Here is an 11,510-nt window from a genome sequence, read left to right on the forward strand (position 1 = left end):
GCGGATGTAACACTCATATGCATAATCCTAGCAATGGATCACGGATCAATCATAAACTCTACAAGCCTGCCCCATGACTGCACGAGGCGTCCAGACACAGACCATAACACCATCTATGAGACAAAAATATCCTATCTTCTAAGTTAGGTGTAGTAGCTAGAAGTTATGTATGCACAGTGCCTGCACCACCGAGTCAGCAAAAATTTACACCATAAAGAAATTCTGAACAAATAAATAAAGATGAGAAGATGAAAGTGAAGTAGGTAGCATATTGCCTTGTTTTCAAACTGAGTGGAGGAATACAGTCCCACTGAGGAGAGGAAAAGACACTGTACAGAGAGAACAGAATCAGCAGAAGGGGCTGCCAGAGGTGGCAAAAGAAGAATGTTATGGATTCCCCCAAAGCCTCATGCGTTCAGAGGTGGAACTTTTAGAAGTGACTGCATTAAGGAAAAGAAACTACTCAAAAGGAAAAAATGACTGGGACGAGGGGAAGGAGAAAATAAAGAAGAAAGGGAAAAAAATATATATATATATAAGATGGCAGGGCTAATTATACTATCAATTTCTATTGCTTTCTTGAAAGGAACAGTTGATATATGATTGTTTGATCATTCTTGTATGTTTGTATTTGTTTATCTGAGTAACCAATACGAGGATAACAATATGTAATACAATAACTGTGGTTAATTTCTGTTCACCCTATCTGAAATTCTATATTGTTTTCATTGTTTTTATGTTGTTTCATTTATGTCTCTGTGTTTGTTAATACATTTTTGGTTCTTTTGTCTCTAAAAATAAAATTTAAAAAAAAAAGCAGTGACCTGATTATGAGGGCTGTACACTCGGCAGCGTTGTTAGGTGTTCTCTCCTTGGATGAGGCAGCTCCCTGGGGGCGTCACCTTCCCAAGCTGCTCCTCTGTTCTCCCCATATGTGTCCTTCCCACCATGATATGAGCAGCTTTCCTCCACCAGCTCCTTCCACTACGCCATCCCTTCTTAGAGCCAGCTGACCATGGACTGAGACCTCTGAAACTTAAAGCCAAGGTAAACCCCTCCCTCCTGTAATACGTAAGTGTTGGGTACTTTGTCTCAGCAACGAGAAAGTGACTAAGACAAGGAGGAAATGGGCTAAAGACTCAGACCTCCAAGGAGTGAATCCAAGTAGAGGCAAAAGCACGTAACCCACAGTTAATGACAGCAATAAGAAGGGAAGTATAACTTTGGTGAAAAGAGCTTTCAGCAAAGTGGAGGGGCAGAAGATGGAACCATCCAAACTGGGCGGTGAGAGCAGAGACAGTGAGCTTGTCTTCTTTGTTTGAGAACTGTGTGTAGGACTGCAGTAGGGACACTGCCTGGAGTAGTCGGGGGAGGGACAGAGATGCCAGAGGGTCTGTCACTTGTCTTTTGTTTTTAGGTGGAAGAGACGGCAACTACTTCTAGTCTAACAGAGAGAGAGAGCTGGAGGAAAGGAGGCACCAGACAGAGCAGACCATTACCAGAGCTGAAGTTCAGAAGAGTGTCACGGTGCCAGCCCTGTCCTCACTGACCCACTGGGGTTCCCCATAGCCAGAGCCCCCCACATAAAGAAACGCATACACCTTCAGGGAGCCCTGGGCCCTGTCAGTCATCCTTATTCTGTACCTCCTGCTGCCTTTCTCCAACCTTTGCCTTGCCGCTTTCTTTAGCCTGTGAGTACCCTTTGGGTCTGCTCACTGGCTTAGCTCCGCTGGCACTGGCCGGTGCTCTGCTTGGCTACGCTGCCACTCTCACCCTCAGCTGTAGCTGAGCCCAACTTTTCTGGCCATGCTAAGCAGCCGCTGTGCCAAGCCCCCTCCTGACTGTCCCGTAGGAGAAGCACTTCCCAAAGGGATCCCTACAAGAGGACGCGGTCCGGGCCAGAGGGAAGGGTGGCTTCGGAGGCCATGGGACAGAAGACAAGGAAGAGAACCATGAAAGGTACCTGGGAGGGGAACTGTCCATTTCCTTTCATAAAAGTCAGTACTTTTTTGTTTTTTTACTACAATAATGTATTGCTTTAAAAATAAAACTTCTGCTTCAAAACCGAAAAATATACATAATTTACAATTGAAAGAAGAAAATACACGCTGAACGCCCGGTAGACTATCTGCTGGGTAACGGCGCCATCGGTGCCTGAGAGCTTTTGTTAGTGGGAGCAACGTGAGGACATTGAGCCAACCCTTACACACCCACTCCCCAAGGCGGGACTTGGGGGAGCGCCGGGCGAACGCTCCTGTGGGCACAGAATTCCGGAAACAAGGCCATTTGCTCAGAGGTGATGCAGTCGGGTAAGTGGCTAGAACGGGACGGCGGCAGTGGAGGGGCAGCTGCAGGGCAGGAAGGGTCACACAGGCGAAAAGTGTGTAAACCAGAGCGGAGCTAAACACACTCGCTCGAACATCGCCAAATTCAAGTGCCTGGACACGATTCTGAGCCGGCCATGTGTGTGACATCGTTTGTTTTTAGACCAGCAGACTCTTCCTTTCAGTACCTGTTAGTCAGCACTGTCACCATCACAGAAATCGTCTTTCGTAGAAGTACCTCCAATGCACACTAAATTTACTAGCAATAGCTAACCTGTGCCTACAGGACCAAGTGACAAGATACATGCTTAGACTAAAAGCTATAGCTGTGTGTTTATTAGGTTCTTAATGAGATTTTAACATGGGTTCATAGGAACCATTTAGCTCAATTCCCCTGGGCTTTGACAAGCTCTAAACCATTGCTTTCCAAGGGAATAGGCACTGCGTCTCTTGTTAAGCGTAAAAAATATAGTATTAGCAACAAATGGGTTCTAATTGCATCTAACATATTTAAACAATTAGACTTTAATTAAATTCTTATAAATTTTAAGTGCTTCAGAACCATTTCTCTTAATCTCAAGTGCACATTTCTTAAAAATCATTTCTTATTTTTAGGAACTATAATTGATGCATATTGGAAAAGAAAATTAAAAATAAAATAGACATCTCTCATATGAAACATCCTTTCTTCCATGTACCCATCACAGTTTTTTATCTCCTGCACGGGGACTTCCAGATGCAATGAGATTTCGGTGTTGAATTCCGTACATACTGAGAGTGCCTTCAGATATTAGCAATAACAAGAATAACGAAGAGCTGTGAGAGAAGCATCTTACTGATGTTTCACAGATAACTTTGATCCATTTGTTTTGTGTGCCTCTCGCTCATATTCTTGGTTCACCTCGTTTGTTTTTGTCACCTATCTGACACTGCTTGTATTTTATGAGCTGTGAGATGGGAGACAGGAAAAGGTTCACGGAACTTTAATTAGATCTGTGACGTGTTGCACATAGTAGGCAAATAAATATTTATTGAATTGATTTAAACTGAGTCAGGATCAAGGACATGTGACTGAGGGTTGAGACGCATGTTGCTATAGTAACAGGTTCAGTCCACACTACGGGAGGGGGGAGGAGGCAAAATACAGCCCAAAATGTGAAAACAAGCAACATGAACAGAGAAAAATTACAAGTATGGACACTGCTACATGTAGTCATTACCCATCATAGATACAGATAATACAAAGAGCAGTAATGTTGCACGGTCAAATTTAGTGAGAAAGTAAGTTAAACTTAATTATATCTAGTGACTTCACTTCAAAATAATGCCTGAATTTTCACAATGCCTCATTTGCACGGTGATCGCAGTGAATGGAGTGAATCTCAGGAGCCTGAAGGATAGTATGATTATTGCAAAAACTATTTCTCCCTCCAGTGAAGGTCCTCACCCATCCACAATCAGATGCTATTTTCAACTTTGTGCTGATTTCCTACAGCTTTCTTTTGCACTTAAGCAGCACTCATTGGCTATATTTTAGAATGCTAGGGTAAAAGGCAACATAAAAGTTAAAAACATACAAATCAAAACAAGCAAACAGAAAACCCACAAGGATGAGAAACAACAGCAAATAAGTGTGTGTCACTCGTCTTAGCTGGCCGGCGTCTGAACCCTTCCCATGTTGGGACATGGCTTCAGACACTGCTCACCACTGAAGCTGAATGTGCCAGGGAACTTCGTCTCCTGCATTTTTTGAAGCTAGTGCCAAAACACCCCACCCTGGAGCCACAGCGACTTGGAGACTGCTCTCTCTGGCAGCAGTAGCACGAATGCCAGTGGCATGGGCAGAGCCCATAGGGCTTCCCAGATCAGAGCTCTGGGGCAGTGGGAGCATGCTAGAGATTCTGTCATTCTCTACCAGGTCTCCACCCAAAACCACTGCCATTCTGTGGAGGGCCTTTATGTGAAAAAGTAAAAGGTGCCCCTCCTGGCAGGCACACGGCTGTCATCTAGTGGCACTGCTCTGTCCCCCTCACAAGGGACCCCTCAGTTATCCCTCTCCTCATATACACCCTTTCTGCTCAAATCCGCTAAAGTTTGCCTTGCTGCGTACAACTAGAAAACTTACCGATATGTATAATAAAACCATGCTTGGCCAATCACTCCATCGCCATTCCACGGTGTCATGCCCTTTACAATACAGCAGAATTCTTTTGTATGCATACTGCCATTTTCCCTAGAACTACCACGGAAACCAGTGTAACCCCCAGAACACAACACACCTCAGAAAGGGTTGATATCAAGTCAGCCTTAATCTACTAACCCGGAGTAAAGAATTAGCTTTCTTCTAATTAAAACATTCACATTCAAAATTAAATAACTTCCACTACTTAAGTGAAATAGTTTCAAATTTAAATTTCTCTTTCTTGGCTTGAGGAAGGAGGACAATTTATCCACTGGTACATTTAAAGGACCATGACATGAGTTCACTCATGGGAAGGATACACTGGGCTGCCTGGAGACCCTACCTTCTCACCCATGAAAAACTACAAGCCTTATGCTTGTTGTGTATTTTCTTAGAGCTGCCACGACCAGGGAAGGCTCCCACCAGTCAGGGGCTTATTTCAAGGACACAGCCAAATTAACCCAAATCTAGGTGTTCGCCTGCCCTGCTCAGCCTTCTGACAGGCTTGCTGTGGAGCAGCCATCTCAGCACACACGAGGTCCTGCGTTCATCTCCACGCAGCTCTCTCCTTCCCACCTGTTCACCTAATCCTTAACCATCTGCCTCCTTCAATACTCGAGCCCTACGACCTCTAGAACTTCTTCCCCATAATCATCATTCTTCTCTATGCTTTCAGCTTCTTTTCTAGACTTTTCTCCACTGAACTAATCCTCAGGTGATACTATTTCCCCTGAAGCCTTTTCAAGTGGGGACTCTTCCCCGTTGTGTTCTTCCTCACGGTTTCAGAGCGGTGTGGAGAGTGTCTTCCTCCCCTGTCTAAATGCCCGTCTTTGAGGATGAACTGTCTAGCTGCCCCAGCTTCCTGCTGACTGCCTTCGCCCCGGAACCCCCTGAGCACAGTGCCGCCCCGACTGAGGCGCAGCACCTGGTTCCTAGTCTCTCTATCCCAACCCGCAGGGAGAATGTGCCCTTCTCCTGGCCGAAAGCCAGGTGCCGTGGGTTTCTTACTCACCCTGTCAGCCTCTTGCTTCCTTGGCCCCAGTGGCCTCCGTTGTTTCATCTCAGACACTCGTTTGCTTTTGCCCCGTGCCTTGTAGTCTACACAAGGAACCGCTCCCTGAAACCACTAGTTCTGACTTTCTTCTTTATCACGGTCCACTATCGTTTCGGTTGCTTGCTTAAGAACTCTCACTGAAATCATGTTTTAACCACATTAAGACTCCCAATTTATAGTCCCTATCAACTTTGGAGTCCCTTCCCCCTTTATTAATTTCCTACTTAGTGCTGATCCCATAATCCACTGCGATTTCTCTTCCTTAATGACCACTGTCCTCTTTGCTTAAGAAAACAACTTCTGAGAATTACTTCCTCCATCATTTCCTCATCAACCCTCAGTACTATCACTCTCTTTTCTATAGTCCATGTATTTACTGATTTGTGTCAACTGTCTCTAGTTTGTCTTGGTCTATTTTTCTATGTCTGCACAGTACATTATAGTTGAAGTACTTTAGCTTGATAATGCCTTAAAATCATATTTATTGGGGATGCCATCCTTATCTCATTTTGGTTTTCTTAGAAATGTCTTGGTTATTTTTAGTTTTTGAATATGTAAAAGTTATAATCAGCTTGTCAATTTTCAAAAACAATCTTAAGGATGTAACAAGCACTTCACTGAATCAAATTATAGAGAGTTGACCTTTTCAAAATACTTCATTTCCTAATGAATGAACATAGTCTACCTTTCCATGTAAGAAGAACTTCTTCAATACTGGTCACAAAAGTTTTATATGTTTCTTTAAAAATGTCTTACCCTTCTTCTGTTATACTCATTATTAGGTCATTTTTGTACTAGTTTCAATAATATCTCCTTAATTTCATTTTTCAGCTGCTGCTGGTATATGAGATCATGTCAACATTTATTTGATTTAACTTCCAGAAAATTTGCTAAATTCTCTAGCTTATCCTACTAAGTTATCCAAAGGTTCTTTCAGAGTTTTTTGCACAAAATTATACCATTTGCAAGGTTCACTTTTGTTTGTTCCTTTCTAAACCTTCTAGCTTTACTTTGTTCTCTTTACCTTCTTTGTATATAGGTTTGCTATAGTTGGAAGAAACTGCTGTGTCATCACTAAATGTACCATGCAAATTGTACCTTTATATATGCCGATTTGCTGTAATTCATTGATAATAAGTGCAGAGGTAAATATTTAGTGACAAATGTTCAATCGAACTATTAAACACCATGTTAATGAAGATTTCTAAGGTATCACAATGCTGTGTCGTCTTTATGGCAGTAAACTTTACAGAGTCAAATTGTGCTTCATTAAAAATACATTTTGAAGATTACCTATTGGTAATTTTGGGGATAATATCTGGTTATCTTGAACTAGTAGGTAACATCATTTTGGACTAGTAAGTAACAATACATTTTTTAGCAAGAATTTGCATTTAAATTTTGATATAAAAGACAAAAGAAATAAAGAAAAAGAAAATCGGATTGCATTTGTCAACCTCAGTACTAAATCAAGCTTTGAAAACTTAGTTTCCTGAAAACATCTTCCATCATAGTCTAAATTTCAGATATATATCTTAGTGTTTTCTCTGCACAAATGGTGGTAGAAGAGCTGTATTTACACATTGCTTATGCCCTGCTTAACACATATTTAAGTAACATTATAGTTAAAATAGTTAAAGTTAATTTTGGAGGTCACTGAGAATTTTTTCCTTCAAAATGATTTGTCATTTTATTACTTCACTAATATTTGAGAAATCCCATTCTGTTGAGCTGGGAAACTGTCCTTGTCTCTACTTTGGATCATTTTAAATATGGAGAAAATGTCTTTCATCATCTCTTTACACTGGGTAGGTACACCTCACTGTATCAGTTTCACCACCAGAGGGTTCCTTGGGTTGTTTTGAAAACGTCAATCTGTTTCTAGCATTTTGGAACTTAAAAGTGTTCAGTAATTTTCCTTTATTTTTAAGATACACTTTAAAATTGCAATTCCCAATTATCCAATTCCTCTGTATAATTTGATTGCTACCTACCTCTCTAAATTCTTCTTCACAAACCGTTCCTCCCACAGGTGACTCCATAAATAGGAAGCTCTATGCTTCCAATTGCTCAGACCAGAACTCTGGGTGTCACCGTCAGCTCCCCCCATTATATACCACATCAACAGAGCCTACAGGCTCTATCTTCAAAATATATACAGATCTTACCGTTTTGCTTTACTTCCATGCTGTTGCCTGGTTCATGACATCAGCTCTTGCTAGAATTTTTCAATAATTTCTTAATTAATGCCCTTATTCCTGCATTAGTTTTCTGCTACTGCTATAACAAATTATCACAAACTCAGCAGCTGAAAACAAAACTAATTGCCAGCTCATAGTTTTAGAGCAGTGCAGTAGGCTTGACTGGCTTTCTGCTTGGGGTCTCACAGTGTTGAAAGCACTGACAGATCTACATTCTTTCCTGAAATATCCTGGGATGAGTCTACTTCCAAGTTCATTCAAGTTGTGGCTAGAATGTAAGATTGAGGTCCCCACTCCTTGTTGGCCATTCTTTGGGGGTTGTTCCCAACTTTTAGACACTACATAGCTGTAATCCTTGGCTCATGGCCTACCTTGTTCCATATTCAAAGACAGGATCTGCAGGTCTCAGCCTGCTGTTGCCTCAAATCTCTCTGACTTTCGCCTTTGCCTCATTTCTCCTCTGCCTTGCTTTTGTGCTCTTGTGCTGCCTTGTTTCCTTCCCCTCTCCCCACCAGTCAGTGATTAGCATGGTCCCACTTAGGTAATCTAGGACGATCTGCTTATTTAAGGTCTACTGCTTGGTAACTTTAATTCCACCTGCAGAATCCCTTCACAGCAGTACCTAGGTTAGTGTCGGACTGAATAATGGGAGGATGGGAATATTGGAGAAGATCCTTGTGCTCCTGCCTACCATAGCTTCCCTGCAATCTATTTCTATCACAGCAATTGGAATGGTCTTTTAAAAATATTAATGTCAATTCATGTGGCCCTTCTGGCCAAAACTCTTCTGGGGCTTTCCATTCCATTCCAGAGGAGAGAAGAAGCACCCAGGAAGACCTGTAAAGCTTTTTAGAATGGCAACAGCCCCCCACCCCCCCGCCACACTAGAGCTTGTCTAATTTGATCTTTCCTCTCTCTTTCTCAACTCCAGCCCACTGGCCTTTGGTTTCGCCACACTTCTCCATCGTGCTGTACCCTGGGGCTTTGTGTGCTCGGAAATCCCCACAGCTCACCTCCTTCTCTCTTTCCTTCATCCTCTTTCCCCTGCCCTTCTCCTTCTCTTCTCCCTCCTCCTCCACTTCCTCCTCCTCCTCTTCCTCCTCTTCTTTTGTACTGGGCATTGAACCCAAGGCTCCGTGCATGCTGGGCAAGTTCTCTACCACAGAGCTACATTTCCAGCCCTTTGCTTTTTAATCTGAAGCATATTCTAAGCCGCCCAGTCAGGCCATAAATTCATGATCCTCTTTTGGACTAAGTGGGGTTACAGGACTGCACCGCCATCATACCCAGTGGGGGTTCTTTATATTTATCTTTGTGCCTTCAACATGTACGATGGTGTCTGGTGCATAGGAGGTGCTCCATCAGTGTTTATGTAGTGAACGAGCTCCTTAGTATCCTTCAGGTTTCAATTTAAATGTGATTTCCTCAAGTGGCATTCCCTGATACCCAAAATTTTTATTTGCTCCATGAGTCATTGGTCTGTCTTGACAACACTTACCACAACTGTCATCAGAGGTTTTAGTGCGGAGGGAGAATTCCTAGAAATCGTCGTACTGAATAGTGCTTGGCCCCGGTAGTTGAGACCCCATCAGGATGGTGTGATAGTCTGCGTCCCGAGAGAAACAGATGCCGGGACTGAACTAAACATGCAAAGTTTTCAGTAGAGGTCCCTCTGGGTGAAAAGAAGCACCGAAGTTCCTGGCGGAGGCAGCAGACCTGCAGGAACGTGAAGGGAGCCTTGCTCCAAGTTGAGGAGGGAGGGCAACAAGGCTGGGTGGAAGCTTGAGTGCCATTAGTCTAAGGAAAGCTAATTCCTAAATTCCAAAAGCCTCAACAAATTCCTCTATAACAGTCTGACAACCGACTGAAGCCGGGCCATGTTCCACTCCGTCTCTCCCCACCAGCAGACGTGGTCACTAGTCAGCACCCAGGGGCCTCAGTCTAACACCCCGATCCTGTCAGAGAAGGCCCTCCACACCCATTTGCCTCGGATAACCACTCCATGGATGCTTCTAACAACGACACCGAGGCTCTGAACGTTCCACTTACCGTTTCTTCATTTCTCTGTCACATCAGTATCGTCATCACAGCTTTTGTGAGGTATTTTGGGTCAAATTATTTCCCACAACACCCAAACAAAGAGAGGCTATTGTGGAGTAGAGCACGGTGCTCCTCTGCTGAGAAGCACATGCGGGCTGCAGGCCCTGGCTCTGGGGTCCGCAGATATCCGTTAGCTGAGCCGGCTCTCACCTACTGGGGGAAAGCGCCCTTCCTACAGTGCATGTCAGGTATAGACAGTTTTCACAAGTCAGTGCTGCACACACAGGCTGGTTTACAGAGATCTGCGTGCGCTTGTGTGATTGTTTAGTTTTAGGTTCTTCTCTTTCTAGACTGTGAGCTTCCAGAGAGCAGAGGCCCTGCTACGCAGTTTACCATTTAATCCTAAGGGACAACTACGATGCCTGGCACAGAGGAAGTCCTCAGTAAGTATAGGTTGAATCAATCAATCAATAAAGAACAGTTTTATTCTGGTCAATAAAATCAAGTCATAAAATGTTTTGAGATCCAGGATTAGTTAAATGTTATCCTCAGGAGCAAGATCAAACCAGTAAGCCCCTCTTTCATTCCTGGGTGGGCTTTCAAGAGACAGCGAGTCTCTGGGGAGCGAATTTCTGCTTTTCTTGCAATAGCCAGGGGGCAGATACCCCGGTGATGGGCAGGCCCCACTTGGATGGGTACACGTGGGGGAAGACCTGCCTGCCCTGGCGAGCAGATTGGAGCCTGAGCTGCCAGTGAACTTGGCTCAGAGCTTCATCGGTTGCCTTGAGACTGACTTATTCCTTATCTTTCTCCCTCTGGACAAGAGCACAGGAAGATGATCCAAAAGCAGCGGTGCCCACATTCAAGACGCCTTCATCCTACATCTGTCCCAGTCACGCCCGAGTCAAAGGAGACTGCGCTCTCATGATGCGGTTCTATAGAACCCGAGGAGGAAGTTGTGTCGGGGCGGGGACTCAGCGCGGTCTTCCCCTGATTTCTCCTTGTTATCCACCATTCCACCTGACTCGGCTCCACCTCCCTCTGAGGATAACAGTGGTTATCTCTCAACTAACGGCAAAGAGATTCCGATTAAACTGCAAATAAAGTGACATAATTGGTGCTGCTTGCGAAGAGTTTTCTCTACTTACAGTAGAAGCTGTAGTAACTATTGTACTGATTTTTAGAATCTACTACATAAACCAGAAACTATACAGTAAACTAGCAATGAACAGAAATCAGAAAGAGGCTCTTTAAATTATTCTTAAAAAGTGAGATTTACTTGTTCAATTCATAAACTCAGCAGACACTTAAAATGATAATAATCTGATTTTTGTTACAAAGCTGCGTTGGATGTGGCTCTAGGTGTCGTCCCGTCGTACCCCCGTCGTCGTAACCCCCTGCTTGCAGGATCTTTGCTGGCACCGTGAGCAGCTCCATGTCAGGGTCAAAGCAAGCAGACAAAGACACCTTGTGGAGAGGGCTAAACTTCACTGTATGATTTCAGATGTGGTTTTCTGATCCTTCTGGGCTCAGTTCCCTCATCTCTAAGACAGGGTAAACATTTCTCATTAAGGGTTTAAGAAACAATTGACAAGCTAATTATAAAACACTTTGCCAAAAGAACATGCCACACAAGCGCTCAACAATAAAGGCCGCTCTGTAATTGCAGAATGTTTTGAAAGCCGATCGGAGACAGTACGAGTGATGTT

At 43.6% G+C, this 11,510-nt stretch overlaps 1 long non-coding RNA gene across 1 annotated transcript; it reads left to right on the forward strand.

The window, feature by feature from the left end:
• The first annotated feature begins 1,477 nt into the window (after positions 1–1,477).
• On the forward strand, positions 1,478–10,920 carry LOC102013520. Its single transcript, XR_264230.1, has 4 exons — positions 1,478–1,527; positions 1,853–1,959; positions 10,152–10,244; positions 10,626–10,920. It is a non-coding gene; the product is annotated as an uncharacterized LOC102013520 (long non-coding RNA).
• Positions 10,921–11,510: the final 590 nt, after the last annotated feature.

The sequence above is a fragment of the Chinchilla lanigera genome, unplaced genomic scaffold, assembly GCF_000276665.1.
Source record: "Chinchilla lanigera isolate Chin_1 unplaced genomic scaffold, ChiLan1.0 scaffold00099, whole genome shotgun sequence".
In the NCBI taxonomy this organism is placed as follows: Eukaryota; Metazoa; Chordata; class Mammalia; order Rodentia; family Chinchillidae; genus Chinchilla; species Chinchilla lanigera.